Source organism: Bufo gargarizans, chromosome 4 (genome assembly GCF_014858855.1).
Source record: "Bufo gargarizans isolate SCDJY-AF-19 chromosome 4, ASM1485885v1, whole genome shotgun sequence".
In the NCBI taxonomy this organism is placed as follows: domain Eukaryota; kingdom Metazoa; phylum Chordata; class Amphibia; order Anura; family Bufonidae; genus Bufo; species Bufo gargarizans.
The window spans coordinates 191,065,017-191,084,047 of record NC_058083.1 but is presented as its reverse complement, the minus strand read 5'-3'; the positions used below and the strand labels follow the sequence as shown (position 1 = coordinate 191,084,047).

Genomic DNA, 19,031 nt, shown 5'->3' with positions numbered 1-19,031 from the left:
CGGCGCTATAAAGATCACTTTTGAGGAGCATGGCGAGTTCATAGAAGAATTTTTGTTTTTGGCACAAGTTAGCGGAAATTAATATTTAGTTTTTTCTTACAAAGTCTGAGATTCCACTAACTTGTGACAAAAAATAAAATCTCACGTGAACTCACCATAGCCCTCATGAAATCCAAATGCGTAAACATTTTTAGACATTTACAGTACAGACCAAAAGTTTGGACACACCTTCTCATTCAAAGAGTTTTCTTTATTTTCATGACTATGAAAATTGTAGATTCACACTGAAGGCATCAAAACTATGAATTAACACATGTGGAATTATATACATAACAAAAAAGTGTGAAACAACTGAAAATATTTCATATTCTAGGTTCTTTAAAGTAGCCACCCTTTGCTTTGATTACTGCTTTGCACACTCATGGCATTCTCTAGATGAGCTTCAAGAGGTAGTCACCTGAAATGGTTTTCACTTCACAGGTGTGCCCTGTCAGGTTTAAGAAGTGGGATTTCTTGCTTTATAAATGGGGTTGGGACCATCAGTTGGCTTGTGGAGAAGTCAGGTGGATACACAGCTGATAGTTCTACTGAATAGACTGTTAGAATTTGTATCATGGCAAGAAAAAAGCAGCTAAGTAAAGAAAAACGAGTGGCCATCATTATTTTAAGAAATGAAGGTAGGTCAGTCCGAAAAATTGGGATAACTTTGAAAGTGTCCCCAAGTGCAGTCACAAAAACCATCAAGAGCTACAAAGAAACTGGCTCACATGCGGACCACCCCAGGAAAGGAAGACCAAGAGTCCCCTCTGCTGCGGAGGATAAGTTCATCCGAGTCACCAGCCTCAGAAATCGCAGGTTAACAGCAGCTCAGATTAGAGACCAGGTCAATGCCAGACAGAGTTCTAGCAGCAGACACATCTCTAGAACAACTGTTAAGAGGAGACTGTGTGAATCAGGTCTTCATGGTAGAATATCTGCTAGGAAACCACTGCTAAGGACAGGCAACAGGCAGAAGAGACATTTTTGGGCTAAAGAATACAAGGAATGGACATGATGGTCTGATGAGGCCAAATTTGAGATCTTTGGTTCCAACCACCGTGTCTTTGTGCGACGCAGAAAAGGTGAACGGATGGACTCTACATGCCTGGTTCCCACCATGAAGCATGGAGGAGGAGGTGTGATGGTGTGGGGGTGCTTTGCTGGTGACACCGTTGGGGATTTATTCAAAATTGAAGGCATACTGAACCAGCATGGCTACCACAGCATCTTGCAGCGGCATGCTATTCCATCCGGTTTGCGTTTAGTTGGACCATCATTTATTTTTCAACAGGACAATGACCCTAAACACACCTCCAGGCTGTGTAAGGGCTATTTGACCATGAAGGAGGGTGATGGGGTGCTGCGCCAGATGACCTGGCCTCCACAGTCACCGGACCTGAACCCAATCGCGATGGTTTGGGGGGAGCTGGACCGCAGAGTGAAGGCAAAAGGGCCAACAAGTGCTAAGCATCTCTGGGAACTCCGTCAAGACTGTTGGAAGAACATTTCAGGTGACTACCTCTAGAAGCTCATCAAGAGAATGCCAAGAGTGTGCAAAGCAGTAATCAAAGCAAAAGGTGGCTACTTTGAAGAACCTAGAATATGACATATTTTCAGTTTTTTCACACTATTTTGCTATGCATATAATTTCACATGTGTTAATTCATAGTTTTGATGCCTTCTTTGTGAATCTACAATTTTGATAGTCATGAAAATAAAGAAAACTCTTTGAATGAGAAGGTATGTCCAAACTTTTGGTCTGTACTGTGTATTCCAGACTTCTTCTCATGTTTTAGGGCCCCTAAAATGCCAGGGCAGTATAAATACCCCATAAGTGATCCCATTTTGGAAAGCAGACACCCCAAGGTGTTCCGTGAGGGGCATGGCGAGTTCCTAGAATATTTATCTTTTTTTTTTTTTTTTTTCTCTTACAAAATCATTTTCCGCTAACTTGTGCCAAAAAAAAAATATTCTAGCAACTTGCCATGCCTCTCACGGAATACCCTTGGGGTGTCTTCTTCCAAAAATGGGGTCACATGTGGGGTATTTATACTGCCCTGGCATTTTAGGGGCCCTAAAGCGTGAGAAGAAGTCTGGAATCCAAATGCCTAAAAATGCCCTCCTAAAAGGTACTCATTGGAATTTGGGCCCCTTTGCGCACTTAGGCTGCAAAAAAGTGTCACACATGTGGTATCGCCGTACTCAGGAGAAGTAGGGCAAAGTGTTTTGGGGTGTATTTTTACATATACCGATACTGTGTGCGAGACATATCTCTGTAAATGACAACTTTAAAAAAAATTTATACAAAGTTGTCAATTTACTGAGATATTTCTCTCACCCAGCATGGGTATATGTAAAAATACACCCCAAAACACATTGCCCTACTTCTTCTGAGTACGGCGATACCATGTCTGACACTTTTTTTGCAGCCTAGGTGCGCAAAGGGGCCCAAATTCTAAAGAGCACCTTTAGGATTTCACAGGGCATTTTTTACGCATTTGGATTCCAAACTACTTCTCACGCTTTAGGTCCCCTAAAATGCCAGGGTAGTATAAATACCCCAAAAGTGACCCCATTTTGGAAAGAAGACACCCCAAGGTATTTTGTGAGCGCATGGAGAGTTCATGTAAAAATTAATTTTTGTCACAAGTTAGTGGAATATGAGACTTTGTAAGAAAAGAAAAAAAAAAGAAATTCCGCTAACTTGTGACAAAAAAAACTCACTATGCCCATCAGCGAATACCTTAGGGTGTCTATTTTCCGAAATTGGGTCATTTGTGGGGGGTTTCTACTGTCTGGGCATTGTAGAACCTCAGGAAACATGACAGGTGCTCAGAAAGTCAGAGCTGCTTCAAAATGCGGAAATTCACATTTTTGTACCATAGTTTGTAAACGCTATAACTTTTGCGCAAACCAATAAATATACACTTATTGCTTTTTTTTTTATCAAAGACATGTAGAACAATAAATTGAGAAAAAATTATATAGAAATGTAGTTTTATTTGAAAAATTTTACAACAGAAAGTGAAAAATGTATTTTTTTGCAAAAATTTCGGCCAATTTCGATTAATAACAAAAAAAAAAAAATGTCAGCAGCAATGAAATACCACCAAATGAAAGCTCTATTAGTGAGAAGAAAAGGAGGTAAAATTAATTTGGGTGGTAAGTTGCATGACCGAGCAATAAACGGTGAAAGTAGTGCAGTGCAGAATTGTAAAAAGTGGTCTGGTCATTAAGGGGGTTTAAGCTAGGAGGGCTGAAGTGGTTAAATAACACTGCAGATGCTTTGGTGTTCCCTGCTGGTCCTAATCACTACAGCCAGTGGCCTCAGCAGTCACGTCCCATTGTTACTGCCACATTGCAGAGCTCTCTGTGGTTGTCGGTAGCCTGTAGACAATGTTGGGAAACTGCCAAAGCAATTGCGCTAGATCAGAGGGGGGTTGAACAGGTGAGCATGGTTTTGTTTTTTTACTATCTTACAACATCTGTGGGTTCTTGTTTTGTTACTGCAGGGAACATTTCATGTATTTACTTATAGTTTTATTAATGAGATGATGTTCTACAGTGTGGTGTGTCATTTTTGAAAAATAAAATTGTAAAAAGAATAACTAGGGGACAGCGTATAGGAGTCTCATGCTTCCTTTTCTATATTGTCCTTTTAAGTACTACAGCAGGATGTGTGTGCTTTACAGCAGCAGAAATGAATGGGAGTCAATTGACAGAAATGTCAAGGTTTATTATAGTCTCCAGAAAACCATGTAGTATAGCGCCCTCCACCAGGGGGTGACAAGGAGATGCATAAAGAGTCTTGTCTTTGTGTGTAGGTTTGCTATCCTGACAAATTAAGGGCTGCAGCAGTACAACAGAGCAGTCAGTCAGTCATTCTACTGTTTTACATTCTATTAGAAGATATTATTTTTTGCTTCTATTTTTCAAAAAAGTTACCGTCAAAACAGCATGTAACAGGTTACTTATCCTTTTACCATTGACTTTTATTATACAAAAAATGAATCTACCTGGATTCTGTTTTTAAAGGGAACCTGACACGTTGAACACTGTCTGAGCTGCAAGCAGTATGTTATAGAGCAGGAGGAGCGGAGCAGAGCAGATTGATATATCATTTTTTGGGGAAAAGATTAAAAAAAAAGCTTGTAATTTATACATTAAAATTCCTGCTCATTCTGGGTTTTGAAGTCCAGGAGGCGGTATCAGTGATTGACAGCTATTTCCATATACAGTGTCATGGAGGGAAGGCACTACAGTGTCATGGAGGGGAGGCACTACAAAACTTAATCATTGATGATGGTTTGTATCAATATCTTATGGTGCCTCACCCCGTCACCCCGATGTTATACATACTCCCCAAAATCCATAAAACATTAAATGACCCGCCGGGTCGACCGATTGTCTCCGGTAGGGGCTCGGTCTTTAATCCATTGTCTGTCTTTCTGGACAAGTTACTGCAGGTCCGGGCGACCTCCGCCCCATCCTATATCAAGGATACTGGGCATTTTTTATCCAAATCACAGGGGTTACAACTGCCCGCCCATTTCTTATTGGTCAGTTTTGATGTTGTGTCTTTATACACATCGATTGACCATGCTTATGGGCTGGGTGTCGTCGATGTGGCCCTGGCCGACATGGGACTCTCCCCGGGGGTGTGTCAGTTTGTCCTCCCCCTCTTGGAGGTGGTCCTGAGGAGGAGTTACTTCCTCTTCGGGGACACTTTCTATCAGCAACAGCGGGGTGTGGCCATGGGGTCTAATATGGCCCCAACCTATGCTAACATCTTTATGGCCGAGGTGGAGGACAAACTTGTTTACCGTTCCCCTTTTTCTGGGAGGGTCCTGTGTTGGTGGCGCTACATCGACGACATCTTTATGATCTAGACAGGCACAGTGGATGAGCTTGATGCCTTCCACACACATTTGAATGCGGGTGTCCCTGGATTACAATTCACAGTCACTTCCTCAGCTAGTGAGCTACAGTTTCTTGACGTACGGGTTTATGTGATGGGGGGTCTTTTGGCGACGGACCTCTATCAGAAGCCCACCGACAGAAATACCCTTCTGATGCATGATAGCTATCACCCACATAGAATGCTTGATTCCATCCCTTGGAGTCAACTTCTAAGGGTTATAAGAATAGTCTCTGATGAAGATGTTTGTTCACAAAGGGTGGATGCCATGTGCACACGTTTTGTTGAACGAGGTTACCCCAAATCTTTACTTGATAGAACCAAACATAAGGTCAAGTTGGTTGACAGGTGTGCTGCACTTCAGAAATCGACAAAAGCTAGATCCGAGGCTAGGGTTCCTTTTGTCTCCATCTTTGGCCGGGACAGTGGCGATATTGCCCATGTCCTTAGAAAGGAGTGGCATATACTCCAAAGGGGGTTGCCGGAGATAGAAGAATTTAAGTCCCCGCCGATGATGGCATACAGGCGGAACCCTAGCCTACGTGATAGACTGGTTAAAACTGATATAGGCGGACAGTCATTGACTACACAAAAACTGCTTGCCCCACGTAAAAATGGTACTTATCCATGTTTATCTTGTTGTAACTGTGGCAATGTTCTCAAAGGTGATCACTTCTTCCATCCGTACAGCGGTAAAAAATATAAAATCAATGGCTATTACACTTGCAGGTCACGGGATGTGATATATGTCATCCAGTGTCCCTGTAGCCTCACCTATGTGGGTGAGACCACCATGGAAGTCAGGGAACGCATCAATAAGCACAAAAGCACTATACGCAAAATGAACATGGATAAACCAGTTTGCGAAGCATTTTGTCGAAGCAGGACACTCAGTGAACCAACTTCGCTTTAGGGTTATAGATAGTGTGGGTCCCTTACGGAGAGGGGGTGACAAAGATGCGATATTAAGAAAGAAGGAACTCAAATGGATCTATACATTGAAGTCTCTACAACCTTTTGGATTGAATCTCGAATTCAATGTAGCGGGAATCAGCTAGACTCTCATCTGTTACATTGTATAGTTTTTTTTATATATTTGTAAATGTCTTGAATATACCACAATGTATTGCTCCTTAATTATTAATATACACCAATCTGGTCACCAGCTTTTATTGACAGGTTATTTGACATGATGATCTCTGTGTTGATGAGGGCCTCATGTCAATTATATCTGCTTTTTATTTCAGCATTGGTATTTTGTTTTTTGTTTTATATGTAAACCTGTGTGGGGATCGCATTTTCACATTGACATGTTGATTCTTTTTTTTAAATTGTGCTAAGTTGTGCAGTGGATCTCTAGCATGTGTTAGGGCTTTCACCTACAAACGTCCTGCACGCTGTTTATTTACCTTAGCGGTGCGGACTTATCCTATTGGTAGCCCTGTTACCTCCCCAATTATACGTCAGCCTGGTGCGTCACAAGGAGGTGCAGCATCGTGACGTAAACCGGCCGCCCCTTGATGACGCTTATGGACCTGCGCCGTCTCTGTATCGGGACGCCGACTGTCGTGCTGGTATACACGCCATATACAATCGCGGTGATGCTTTACAAGTGCCGCCCTTTGATGACATCTATGGACATGCGCATTTTCCATTGTGAGACGCCAACAACATCGTGGATGCTCACACGCCATAACCCCACACAGGTGAACTTGTGATTACAATTGTTATACACTTGTACCAGCTGATTAATGTGATTTAATGTGATGGTGACCTTATGCTAGGTAGGTGTGACCTATGGCATCACGGTCTATTGGATGTTTAGCATTGTGGGTGGGTCCAGTATATTGGATTTATATGCTGTGATTTTAGTTGTAAAATATGCTTGATAAAGGCTATTCGTAGCCGAAACGTTGCTGCTATTTCTATGCCCTGTCATGAGGTGATCGTTTGAATAAAGAAGATTTTGTGGATATGCTGCTGTGGCTCTCTACTTTCTCCATATGTCTTTGGATCACGTTGGATCTGTGATCCCCTGCCCAGCTACTGCATGACCACTATTATTGCTCTCTACAAGCCGCATGTTGTGCTGCTCTTGAACAAACCTATTCTCCTATGGAGGGAAGGCTGTCACTGATAGGACCTGCCTGAAAAAAACTAAGAATTTAAATGAATGAAATACAAAGTTATACTGAATCTTTTCCCATATAACTATACATTAATCTGCTCAGCTCATCTATAACATGCTGCCTGCAGATTATTTAGCATTTCTATGGTGACAGGTTCCCTTTAAACAGGACAGAAAAAGGAGTACCTTTCAACAGGATTGCCTCTGATTCAACCTTCTATTATATTGATTCTGCTCATTCTTTCCTAATCAGATATGATGAGCGAGTCACAGAAAACAGTTTAAAGAGGACCTTTCACCTGTAAAAACAATGTGAACTAAGTATGCTGACATGAAGAGCGGCGCCCGGGGATCTCACTGCACTTACTATTATCCCATGGCGCCGCTCCCTTCTCCCGTTATGCCCTCCGGTATCTTCCCTCTGTAAGTTATAGTAGGCGGTGTCTGCCCTTGTTCTGCTGGGCATCTCCTTTTTCCTAGGCTGCAGCACTGGCCAATCACAGCGCAGAGCTCACAGCCTGGGAGGTTTTTTTCTTAACTTAGAGGGAAGATACTGGAGGGCATAACGGTAGAAGGGCGCAGCGCCCAGGGATAATAGTAAGTGCAGTGAGATCGGGCGCCGCTCTCCATGGCAGCATACTTAGTTCACATTGTTTATACAGGTGAAAGGTCCTCTTTAAATTGTATCAGCTTATTGTGTCTGCTCTAGTGCAAAAACTGACATTTTCCACGCTTTTTGTTTTTGTTTTCGTTTAATGTAGAGAGAAATAAAAGTACCAAATATATTATTAGGATAAAAATAATGTAATTTTATGATGATACATTCCCTTTAAGAAAAAGCCAGATTCATTAAAGCATCAGGAGGACCAAATGCAAAGACTGTCAGCAGGCCTCCTCTGGGTCAGTATCTACAGTTCTACACGCCACTGTTTCACTCTGTGTGCACATTGCTTTGTATCTGTTTGACAGATCTGGAACACGGCCTAATCAATAGCACAGAGGGAAGTGTATAATGGAAGCAATTGAAGCTGACACAAACTATCTGTAATCACACTGCATTGTTGTGGTCAGCCTGTGTAATAAAATCCACCACTATATGTCAGTATGGAAAATATCAAATGCAGAAGCTATAGAAACAATAGAGGAGAGAGTTTCATGTGCAGATACAGGTAAGGCTACTTTCACACTTGCGTTCGGAGCGGATCCGTCTGGTGTCTGCTCAGACGGATCCGCTCCTATAATGCAGACAATGGGATCCGTTCAGAACGGATCCGTCTGCATTATAGTTTCGAAAAAATTCTAAAGTCTGAAAGTTAGTCAGACGGATCCGTACAGACTTTACATTGAAAGTCAATGGGGGACGGATCCGTTTGAAATTGAGCCATATTGTGTCAACTTCAAACGGATCCGTCCCCATTGACTTACATTGTAAGTCTGGGCGGATCCGTTTGGCTCCGCACGGCCAGGCGGACACCCGAACGCTGCAAGCAGCGTTCAGGTGTCCGCCTGCTGAGCAGAACGGAGGCCAAACGGAGCCATACTGATGCATTCTGAGCGGATCCGCATCCTCTCAGAATGCATTAGGGCTGTACTGATCCGTTCGGGGCCGCTTGTGAGAGCCTTCAAACAGAACTCACAAGCGGAGCCCCGAACGCTAGTGTGAAAGTAGCCTAAGTAGCATAGCACTCACCTGAGGAAGTTGTGCTAACTTGTATGTAAGCCAAACAGCAGGATGACAGCAGGCCTGGTCCTACAACATCTCTTTCCAATTAGTACTAGATGATAGTCCGAGAGAGTTTACATTTTTTCCTTTTCACTCCAAGCTCTCTCCCGAGCCATTGCACTTTAATTTTTTTGTTCACATACACTACTGAGGGCTTATTTTATGCGGGACAAGTTGTACTGTCTACCAGCACCATTTAATATTGCATATGATGTAGAAGGAATCTGGAAAAAAAATTCCATATGGAGCATAGTTGGAAAACAAAACACCATCAGTTTTATGTAAGATATATCGGAATGGCTCACCCTCCAAGTTCCACCACTGAGGAAGGAGTCGTGTTAACTCCGAAACGCGTATGGTGTAGACAAGTCTCAATGGAAAGAAGGAAACCGCAACATCATTTGCGCATCTTAACCGAATTTGCAACTAATCCGTAAAGAAACGAAAGTCCTGCCATGTAAAAAAGATACAAGGCAATGGCAAATTTCTAGTAGGGCCGAATTCATACTGACCCTATCTTATCAAACGGACTGTTTCTTTTTTTTTGTGCAAGTTCATTCAGTGCAAGCTTATAACTCACGATAAAGTAGATTGGAGGTACAATCATCTGCGCTGACAACACGTGGGACGCCACGCTAAGCGCAACGATCCGAACACTTCACCGCCTCTACAAACAGTGAGTACTTGCTATACTGTATCACAGTGTACTAGCGGAGCTACAACTGCGAAACGAAGCTAACATTACGAAAAGGAATGTATGCAATCATGCGCAAAAGATTAAAAAAAAAAATGTTTTCCTAAATTGAAAGATTAACGCAGCCATTTTTTTTTTTCCTCTCTTGGAAGAATCGCATACCGCGGACCAATATAGTGACTGCATTCTTATCCACTATATTGAGCCTCAGCATTTCCACTAGAGACATTTAACCACCAAGAACTTAGTGCATGACGTTATTAACCCTTAGCACGACTGCACTTTATCTGTATTGGTATTTCTTTATGTATTTTAGACTTATTAGGTACCATATGTATATTTAATAAATTTTAATTCAATAATATATTACTGTCTAGTGGTCGATGTGAATTAGATTTAGTTGTGCCCCTCTTATCCTATTGTACATACCATCAGTTTTATGGCTTTCGTTTTTACCGTGTTCTGTTTGTCAGTACGATTTCAGCAATATCACATTTTTTATACATAAAAATAAAAACTTTGGAAAAAACTTTTTTTCTTTGCATCATCGTCGCCTATGATCTTTTATTAATTTATTTTTACGAACATCTTGGTCTTTATGCTTTAATTTTTTTTTGTTTTGTTTAATATGGGGGAAGGGGATGATTAAAATTAGCATTTCTTTATATTTTTCACTTTTTATTTTTTTAAGTCATCGTTAAGACATAGACTGCAATGAATTACCACTGCAGGGAGATTCGCTATGTTCGTGCCAGGGCACCATAGGAACACAAATGTGGCAGGCCTTGGAACCCCCAGAGAGCAGAGCTCTAGGGGAAAGACCTTTGAGGGGTTAAAAAAAAACTTTACCTCGGGTAAAACAGCAAAAACCTGATGGCTATGGAGCGCGCAGATTTGGTGCATATTTTCCGCATACGGATTTTAGTCACCCAAAAAAAATAATAAACTATGGCTCTCAGATTATGGAGACACAAACTTTTTTTTTCTTTAAAAAATGCTTTTATAGTGTTAAATGTTAAAAACCGTAACAAACTGATCTATAAAAAATACCCCTCAGATGAACACCGTCAGACTATGGAGACACTATAACATGATTTTTTATTTTTTTTTGTTTAAAAAATTATACTATTGTGTAAAACTTAAATAAAAAAAAGTATACATATTAGGTATTGCCACATCCGTAACGACCTGCTCTATAAAAATATCACATTACCTAACCACTCAGATAAACACAATAAAAAAATAAAAATAAAAGCGGTGTAAAAATAGCTATTTTTTTGTCACCTTACATCACAAAAAGTGTAATACCAAGCGCTCAAAAAGTCATATGCACCATAAAAAAAGTACCAATCAAACCGTCATCTCATACCGAAAAAAATGCGCCCCTACATAAGTAGCCCAAAAAAAAAAACTATGGCTTTTAGTATATATAATGCTTTACTGTGCAAAACTGAAAACAACCAACCCAAAAAAAAGAAGTCATATTTGGTATTTTTGCATCCCTAACAACCTGCTCTATAAAAATATCACATGATCTAACCTGTCAGATGAATGTTGTAAATAACAAAAAAAATAAAAAACTGTGCCAAAACAGCTATTTCTTGTTACCTTGCCTCACAAAAAGTGTAATCTAGAGCAATCAAAAATCATATGTACCCTAAAATAGTACCAACAAAACTGCCATCTTATCCCATAGTTTCCAAAATGGGGTAATTTTTGGGGAGTTTCTACTCTAGGGGTGCATCAGGGGGTTTTCAAATGTGACATGGCAACTTAAAATTATCCCACTGAAATCTGCCCTCCAAAAACCATGTGCGTTCCTTTCCTTCTGCGCACTGCTGTGTGCCCCTACAGCAGTTTCTGACCATATATGGGGTGTTTCTGTAAACTACAGAATTAGGGCAATAAATATTTAGTTTTGTTTGGCGGTTAACCCTTGTTTTGTTACTTGAAAAAAATGGATTAAAATGTAAAATCTGCCAAATAAGTATGATATTTCATCTACCGTATTTTTCGGACCATAAGGCGCACCGGGTTATAAGGCGCACTATCAATGATCGCCTGCTAACGCGTTTATTTCCATATATAAGGCGCACCGGGTTATAAGGCGCATTAAATGAAACAAAACTCTGATACGGTACGGTAAGTCAAATTTTATTCAACTCTTTCATAATAACCATAAAATGGTCTTTAACAATAACTCTCAACATTGTTCAGTAAAATGAAATACAAACAATACACTAACTTTTTCACTTTATTCTTCTCCCGCAAATCCATCAAATTCTTCATCTTCAGTGTCTGAGTTTAACAATTGGGCGATTTCGGCATCAAGCACGCCAGTATCCCTCTCATAATTCCCATCATTATCCGAGTCAGTCTCGTTGCTGTTATCGGTACTTACCGGTAGCTCTTCAGTGATAATTCCAGCCTTCCTGAAAGCTCGGATGACACTGGAGACTGATACCTCCGCCCAGGCATCCACGATCCACTGGCAGATAGTGGCGTAACTCGCCCGGCGTTGCCTCCCTGTGTTGGTGAATGTGTGTTCGCCTTCTGTCATCCAATGCTCCCACGCAGCTCGCAATTTAGCTTTAAACGACCTGTTGACACCAATATCTAGTGGCTGGAGTTCTTTGGTTAATCCACCCGGAATGATGGCAAGCACCGAATTAGTTTTCTTCACTTTGGCTTTGACAGTATCGGTCAGATGGGCGCGCATGGAGTCATAGATCAATAGGGACGGAGATTGGTGGAAAAAGCCATCCGGTCTCTTGACGTAAACCTCTCCCAGCCAATCACTCATCTTCTCCTCGTCCATCCAGCCCTTCGGGTTAGCCTTGATGATGATGCCAACCGGAAACTTTTCTTTTGGCAGAGTCTTCCTTTTGAAAATTACCATGGGTGGTAGTTTCTGGCCATTAGCCTGGCAACCGAGAACTACAGTGAAGGATGACTTCTCGTTTCCTGTAGTGCGTATAGATACTGTACTGGTCCCTGTTCTCTCGACAGTACGGTTTACGGGGATATCAAAGGTAAGGGGGACCTCGTCCATGTTGGTGATGTGTTCTGGCCGGATCTTCAATTCATTGATCTTGCTCTTGCAGTAGGTACGGAAAATGGCCAGCTTTTCTTGGTAATCCTTTGGCAGTTGCTGTGAGATTGTAGTTCTTGTGCGGATGGAGAGATTACGCCTTTTCATAAAACGGAAGCACCAAGAGGGACCTCCTCGAAAGTCGTTGATCTCCATGTCGCGTGCTATTGCTGTTGCTTTGAGTCGAATAGAGACAGTAGAGACACTTCTACCTGCGGTTCTCTGTTCAATAACCCACTGTTCAATTTTGTCCTCCAACTGTGGCCATCTTGCTTTGTTTCCTCGGAAACTCAGTTTGGTCTTCTTTACCTGGCGCAGGGAATCTTCTTGCTTCCTCCACTTCCGTACCATTGATTCATTAATGTTGAATTCTCTCGCAGCTGCTCTATTTCCATGTTGTACTGCGTGTCTGATAGCGTTAAGTTTGAAATCCGCTTCATAAGCATGTCTCTTAACAGGAGCCATTTTTAGGGCAGCGAGTACCGGTATAGAAAATGAACGAATGAATGCGCACACCCCCTGACTACAATGGCCGTAATGCCCAATCCAAGCAGTGCAGCTTCCTAGGATTACCAATTCTAGGAAGCTGCACTGCTTGGATTGAGCATTACGGCCATTGTAGTCAGGAGGTGTGCGCATTCATTCGTTCATTTTCTATACCCGCTGCCCCAAAAATGTCTCCTGTTAAGAGACATGCTTATGAAGCGGATTTCAAACTTAACGCTATCAGTCACGCAGTACAACATGCTGGCCGTGCTAAAACATTTTGACACATATCAGTGCTAGGTCAGAAAACGCCATACATTAGGCGCACCGCATTATAAGGCGCACTGTCGATTTGTGAGAAAATTTAGGGATTTTAGGTGCGCCTTATGGTCCGAAAAATACGGTACATTTTCCTTTAGGGTTAATAAAGTTTCTAATATCAGTTCTGAATACCTTGAGAGATGTATTTTCTAAAATGGGGCCATTTATGGTTGGTTTCTATTATGTAAGCCTCACAAAGTGACTTCGTCAAAATGCGCATGGAAAAAATCTGCATTGTGTGCATGAGAATTTCAAATTCTCATACAATACTATATACATGACCTACGGTGCAGTTTTTCTGCATGCAAATCTGCGCGGAAAATCCAAACGCAATCCTGATCGTGTGCATTCACCCTAAAAGTCACAACTTCCAACGTGCATATATGGTGGAGGTCGGGAAGAGGTTAAAATACAATGTACATATTGTATGTGGTGATCACTTTAAAACTAAGTGTTTGACGCTCAGACTGAGCGCATTCTCAAGTTGTAATTGCCAACCTTAATGTGTTCATTTAAAAGAATCACCAGAGAGGGTGAAATTTCATAGGGTGCATCAGTTACACACAAACTGCTGGATGCGATTTTCCACAGATCATTAAAGGGGCTGCCAGAGATAATTAAAAACCTCAGACAAACTCTGCAAATAGCTTAAAATAACAAATCCTCCCGTTCCTCCTGCCGCTGATTGTTTACAAACTGTTAGAAAGGTACATGATGTGAATTATAGTGAAGGTAATCTTACCAGTGACTGTATTTGTGAGTTATAACCTCCCTTCTGATCCTCAGCTGTATCATGTGACCAACACTCTGCCACTCCAACTGACACAGGACAGGAAGTCAGTTACTTCTCTATTCATTCCTAGGAGACTGAAATTGATGCTCTCATTGGAATATATAGAGAAACTGGCTTCCTTTTTACACATAAAATGCTGTGTTATTTGGAAAGAGTGCTTGTCACGCAACACAGCTGAGGATCAGAAGGGAGGTTGCAATTCACAAATACAGTCTCTGGTAGGAAGAGTACCTTCACTATAGTTTACATAATGTTCATTTCTTACATGACAGAGAATAAAAGTCTTATTCTTTAAAGTGGTTCTTTAAAGACCAGACATTGGCATTTATGTACAGCAGATATTGGAAAGATGCTAAGAGGGTTAATTGCAGGGGAAGGAAATATTTCATACATTAAAATATGAAATTCCACTCTATTATGATCACTGTGAAATAAATCATGATAGGATAAAACAATAACCCCTATTCCACCCTAAATACCTAAAATACCAAATTTTACCCCAAAATACCAGTCTGAAGGGCTTGTCTCATATTGGCGTTACTAAGGCAAGACGAGATTAAATAGGACCTTTCACCAGTTTTTACTTTATAAACACGATACCTCACACTGTAGCCCATGTTTCCATAGATGTCATATCGCTAATTTTTTTTCATAATATGCTCCTACATTGCGCCGCTGTGCCCCTCGTTCTGTTAAGGCACCCTGTATGCTAATTAATAGCATCGGAACAGGGAGGAGGAGACATCAGTTTTTCTCAGTGGGCGTGTCTTCTATCTGGCTGTGGCGCTGTCCAATCACAGCGGAGCTCATCACAGCCATTGAGAAAAAAAACTGCTCACCTTCTCACTGGCTGTGACGAGCTCCGCTGTGATTAGACAGCGCCACAGCCAGATAGAAGACACGCCCACTGAGAAAAGCTGATGTCTCCTCCTCCCTGTTCAGATGCTATTAATTAGCATACAGGGTGCCTAAACAGAACGAGGGGCACAGCGGAGGAGCATATCATCTAGGGAACATGAGCTACAGTGTGAGGTATCCCTTTTATAAAGTAAAAACTGGTCAAAGGTCCCCTAAGCCCTGACCACTGATGCACCACTGTTTTAGTAGTTCCCATTGTAGTGTATGGGAGTTACAGGAACAACATAAAACAGCAAGCTATGATGTTTCCGAGCTAGGGAAGATTTATGTATGAATACGGTGTATTTTTTCCTCTTTTCTGTTGTGTAACTTTCAGTGCATCCTATAGTTAGGTGAGTCTTTGAACTATAACTCTAGGAAAAACTAGTAATTGATTCATAACACCCAAATGTCAACCTAAATTTAGAAAAAAATAAAAATAAGCAAATAACTAATAAAATAAAGCATGCCCTTTCATATAAAATTGAGAAGTAGGTGATGAAAAATTTAAAGGGGTTGGCCCATCTCATACATTAGGGGAATATGGCTAATACATGCCCTAAATGTCTGATAGGTGTGGTTCCACCTCTGGGACCAGAACCTATCTGTGGAATAGAGCCTGCAGTGTGAAGGAAAGCATATATTTCTATGGGACTGCTAACTGCTGCCTCGGCTATATCAGTCATCCCCATTGAAGTGAAAGGAGCAGTGGCCGCAATTGTGCTTCCCATTCATTTCTATGGAACTTCAAAAAATAACCAAGCGCGCTTCACACCCAACCACAAATAATTCTCATAAAGAATACATAAGAAGACATAAGAAAACTCTTTGATAGTTTGAAAAATAAAGAAGTAGCACTGGTTTGGTTGTTAAGGTAAAAAATTAAAAATAATAATCCCTGGTATTAAAGAAATTAATTTTACATTCCAGCAATTTACAAACACATTAGACAGCACTAGTCCCAGTGCAGATGTAATACTTGGGCAGAATGATATAACCAGACTGCAACCAGCTGTGAATGATATTTTTTAGGCTTTGTGCCTGGTGCTGGGTTTATATAACAAACAAAAAAAAATCTATTGCCGACCCTGAGGCCAATCTCCTAACCATATCCTAATAAAGTACAATTAGATCTTTTTGAGAAGACAAAATACATGCTGCTACTGTTACTTGACAACTTGATGTGAACACACAGCTCTGTTTGTGCGGAGCCGTGATAGGGCTTCCATAGGCGTGGATAAGACTTTTACTGTACCTCCGTATGCCTCCACTTTTGTGTGTAGGTTTTTCCTGCTAGATTTTATATTGCTTGTAGAGAAGAATACTTCCATGCACACAGAGACCCGACAGTCTGTATGGCAGTGCACACTAGCCGGAGACTAGTCTTTAGGGCAAACCTTATAGCATGAAACCAAGCCTATCCCAGATCAGAGCTGATGCAGAGACTGTGCCTGCTTTATATAATAGTGTGAGAAATGGACAACCTTTCTCATAGCGTTTATTATCTGCCTATGTTTTTAGATCTAGGTCGTGCGATTCTATATATTTGCAAGCCATTTAGTAAGATTGTCTGTACGATGCCATTTAGTCTAGACCGGTAGGGCAGAATACACATTCACCTTTGATAGAAATCAAATTAGCATCCAAATGCTAACAAACTAGTGGTAACGATGTTTCCTGGACGGGCACTAGAGCCTTAGGCTACATTCACACGTCCTGATTTTTCTATAATCCGATTTTCTGTCCGTTTTTTGCGGATCCGTTGTTCCTGAAAATGTTTCCGTATGTCATCCGTTTTTTGCGGATCCGCAAAAAACGGATAGATGTCTAAAGTTGGAAGCAAATAAAGTTATTTGGATTTCTTTGAAAAAAAGTGAAAAAAAAGTGAATAAAATGACAAGATATGATTACCTCAGGTGCCATTTTCTTTGGTTCATCGTGAGGTAAAGAGCTCTGTGTGGAAATTTTGCTGTATAGCCATTTTTCCGTGCATACTCTACTGCGATAAAATGCCGAAGGATATTTGTGGAGTTCTGTTCCATTGGGTCCTATTTCGGTTATTCGGACAACAACAACCAATGTTGGAAGAAGAACCGGAGAGGAGGAGGAGGAGACACTGGATTCATCCCATTGTTGCGCAGAGAATTCAGAAGGGACAATTTCACACACTTTATAACGATCTGCGTCAAGACCCCTTCAAGTTTCACAATTTTTGCCGTATGTCTATGGAGTCATTTGATCACCTTTTGACGTCTCTCCACCCTGACCTTAACTTCAGGGACACAAGCATGCGGCGCAGCATCTCTGCTGAACAAAGGCTTATTGTCACGTTGAGGTAAGTTTTTTTCGGTAATGTGAATATTTTGTGTATTTTAATTTTAATTGAACTAAAACCTTTTTTTTTTTTTTCCACAGATTCCTTGCAACTGGAAATTCGTTTGCATCGCTGCACTTTGAATTTTTGCTAGGGATCTCAACTATCTCTGGGATTGTCTGCCATACGTGTAAAGTCATATGGCAGCGACTCAGAGATGCGGTGATGCCCACCCCCAAGGCGGAAGATTGGCTTCGTATCGCCGAGGGTTTTTTCCAATCCGCGCAGTTTCCAAACTGCATTGGGGCACTGGACGGAAAGCACATCCGTGTGAAGAAACCGCCTCACTCAGGGTCCCGGTTCTTCAATTACAAACAATATTTTTCTGTAGTGCTGATGGCCTTGGTTGACAGTAACTACAAGTTTGTAATTGTGGATATCGGGGCCTACGGGAGCACTTCAGACAGCCGCATCTTTAGTGTTTCCAGAATGGGTGAACGGCTTCGTGAAAACCAGCTTGCCCTGCCAGAGCCAAGAAGACTACCCGGATCTGCAGGTCCGCCGGCTCCATTTGTGATCGTGGCAGACGAAGGATTCGCATTGTCACATCACCTGATGCGGCCCTTCCCTAGACGCGATCTGGATGACAGGAAGCGTATCTTCAATTATCGATTGACTCGCGCCCGTCGGTATGTGGAGTGCGCTTTTGGAATACTGTCCAGTAAGTGGAGAGTATTCATGTCATCCATACAGATGAATCCGGACAATGCCACCCTGGTGATACAGGCTTGTGTAGTGCTGCACAACTTCACCAGGATACATGATGCCTCCGCTGATGCTGATTTGGGTCAAAATGTGCCATCTTCAGTCAATTTTGATCTCAGTCGGACTGGAAGACCGGGAACGGCTGGGCTAGCTGTTCGGGATTTCTATGCCGACTTTTTCAGCAGTCCAGAGGGGGCATTACCGTGGCAATTGGAAGCCATCCGTGGAAGTCGTTGATTTCAGCTTGAATCTGGTTTCCAAATTACTTTCCAAATTTTCAATTTATTAGTTTAGTTAGATCCCCAGTTGTTATAGTTTAGTTTAGGGACTCGCAAGATAAAGAGGACCCTTGACGTGGGCTTGCGAGCTGAGGTATTTAATATTTGACAAATGACTATCATTCTCTCAGAATTTGGTGATAGTGTTTTAATTTTTGAATCTTTTTTTTTGCTATTAAATACCTTCAAATACCTCTAAATAACATTAGTGCAAAAATGATCAAAATGTTTTTTTGAATTGTGTTTTTGTAACCCCATTTTTTTTTTGTTTTCAAGCAATAAAGATTTCAAAAAATTGTGTTTGCAGTGAATTTTTAGAACTATATGTTATTAACGTTAATTCATTAACCACTTGCCACCGCGCTAACGCCGAAAGGCGTCATTGCGGCAGCTCTCCCAGGCTACGCTTACGCCAATAGGCGTCTTCTCGCGTGATCCGAGATTTCCTGTGAACGCGCGCACACAGGCGCGCGCACTCACAGGAACGGAAGGTAAGCGAGTTGATCTCCAGCCTGCCAGCGGTGATCGTTCGCTGGCAGGCTGGAGATGTGATTTTTTTTAACCCCTAAAGGTATATTAGACGC

The 19,031-nt window shown here is 41.5% G+C and overlaps 1 protein-coding gene across 1 annotated transcript in view; it reads right to left on the bottom strand.

The window, feature by feature from the left end:
• XXYLT1 (xyloside xylosyltransferase 1) overlaps positions 1 to 19,031 on the bottom strand; it is a 268,169-nt gene that overhangs the window by 189,226 nt on the left and 59,912 nt on the right. The gene's annotated exons all lie outside the window — the stretch shown is intronic.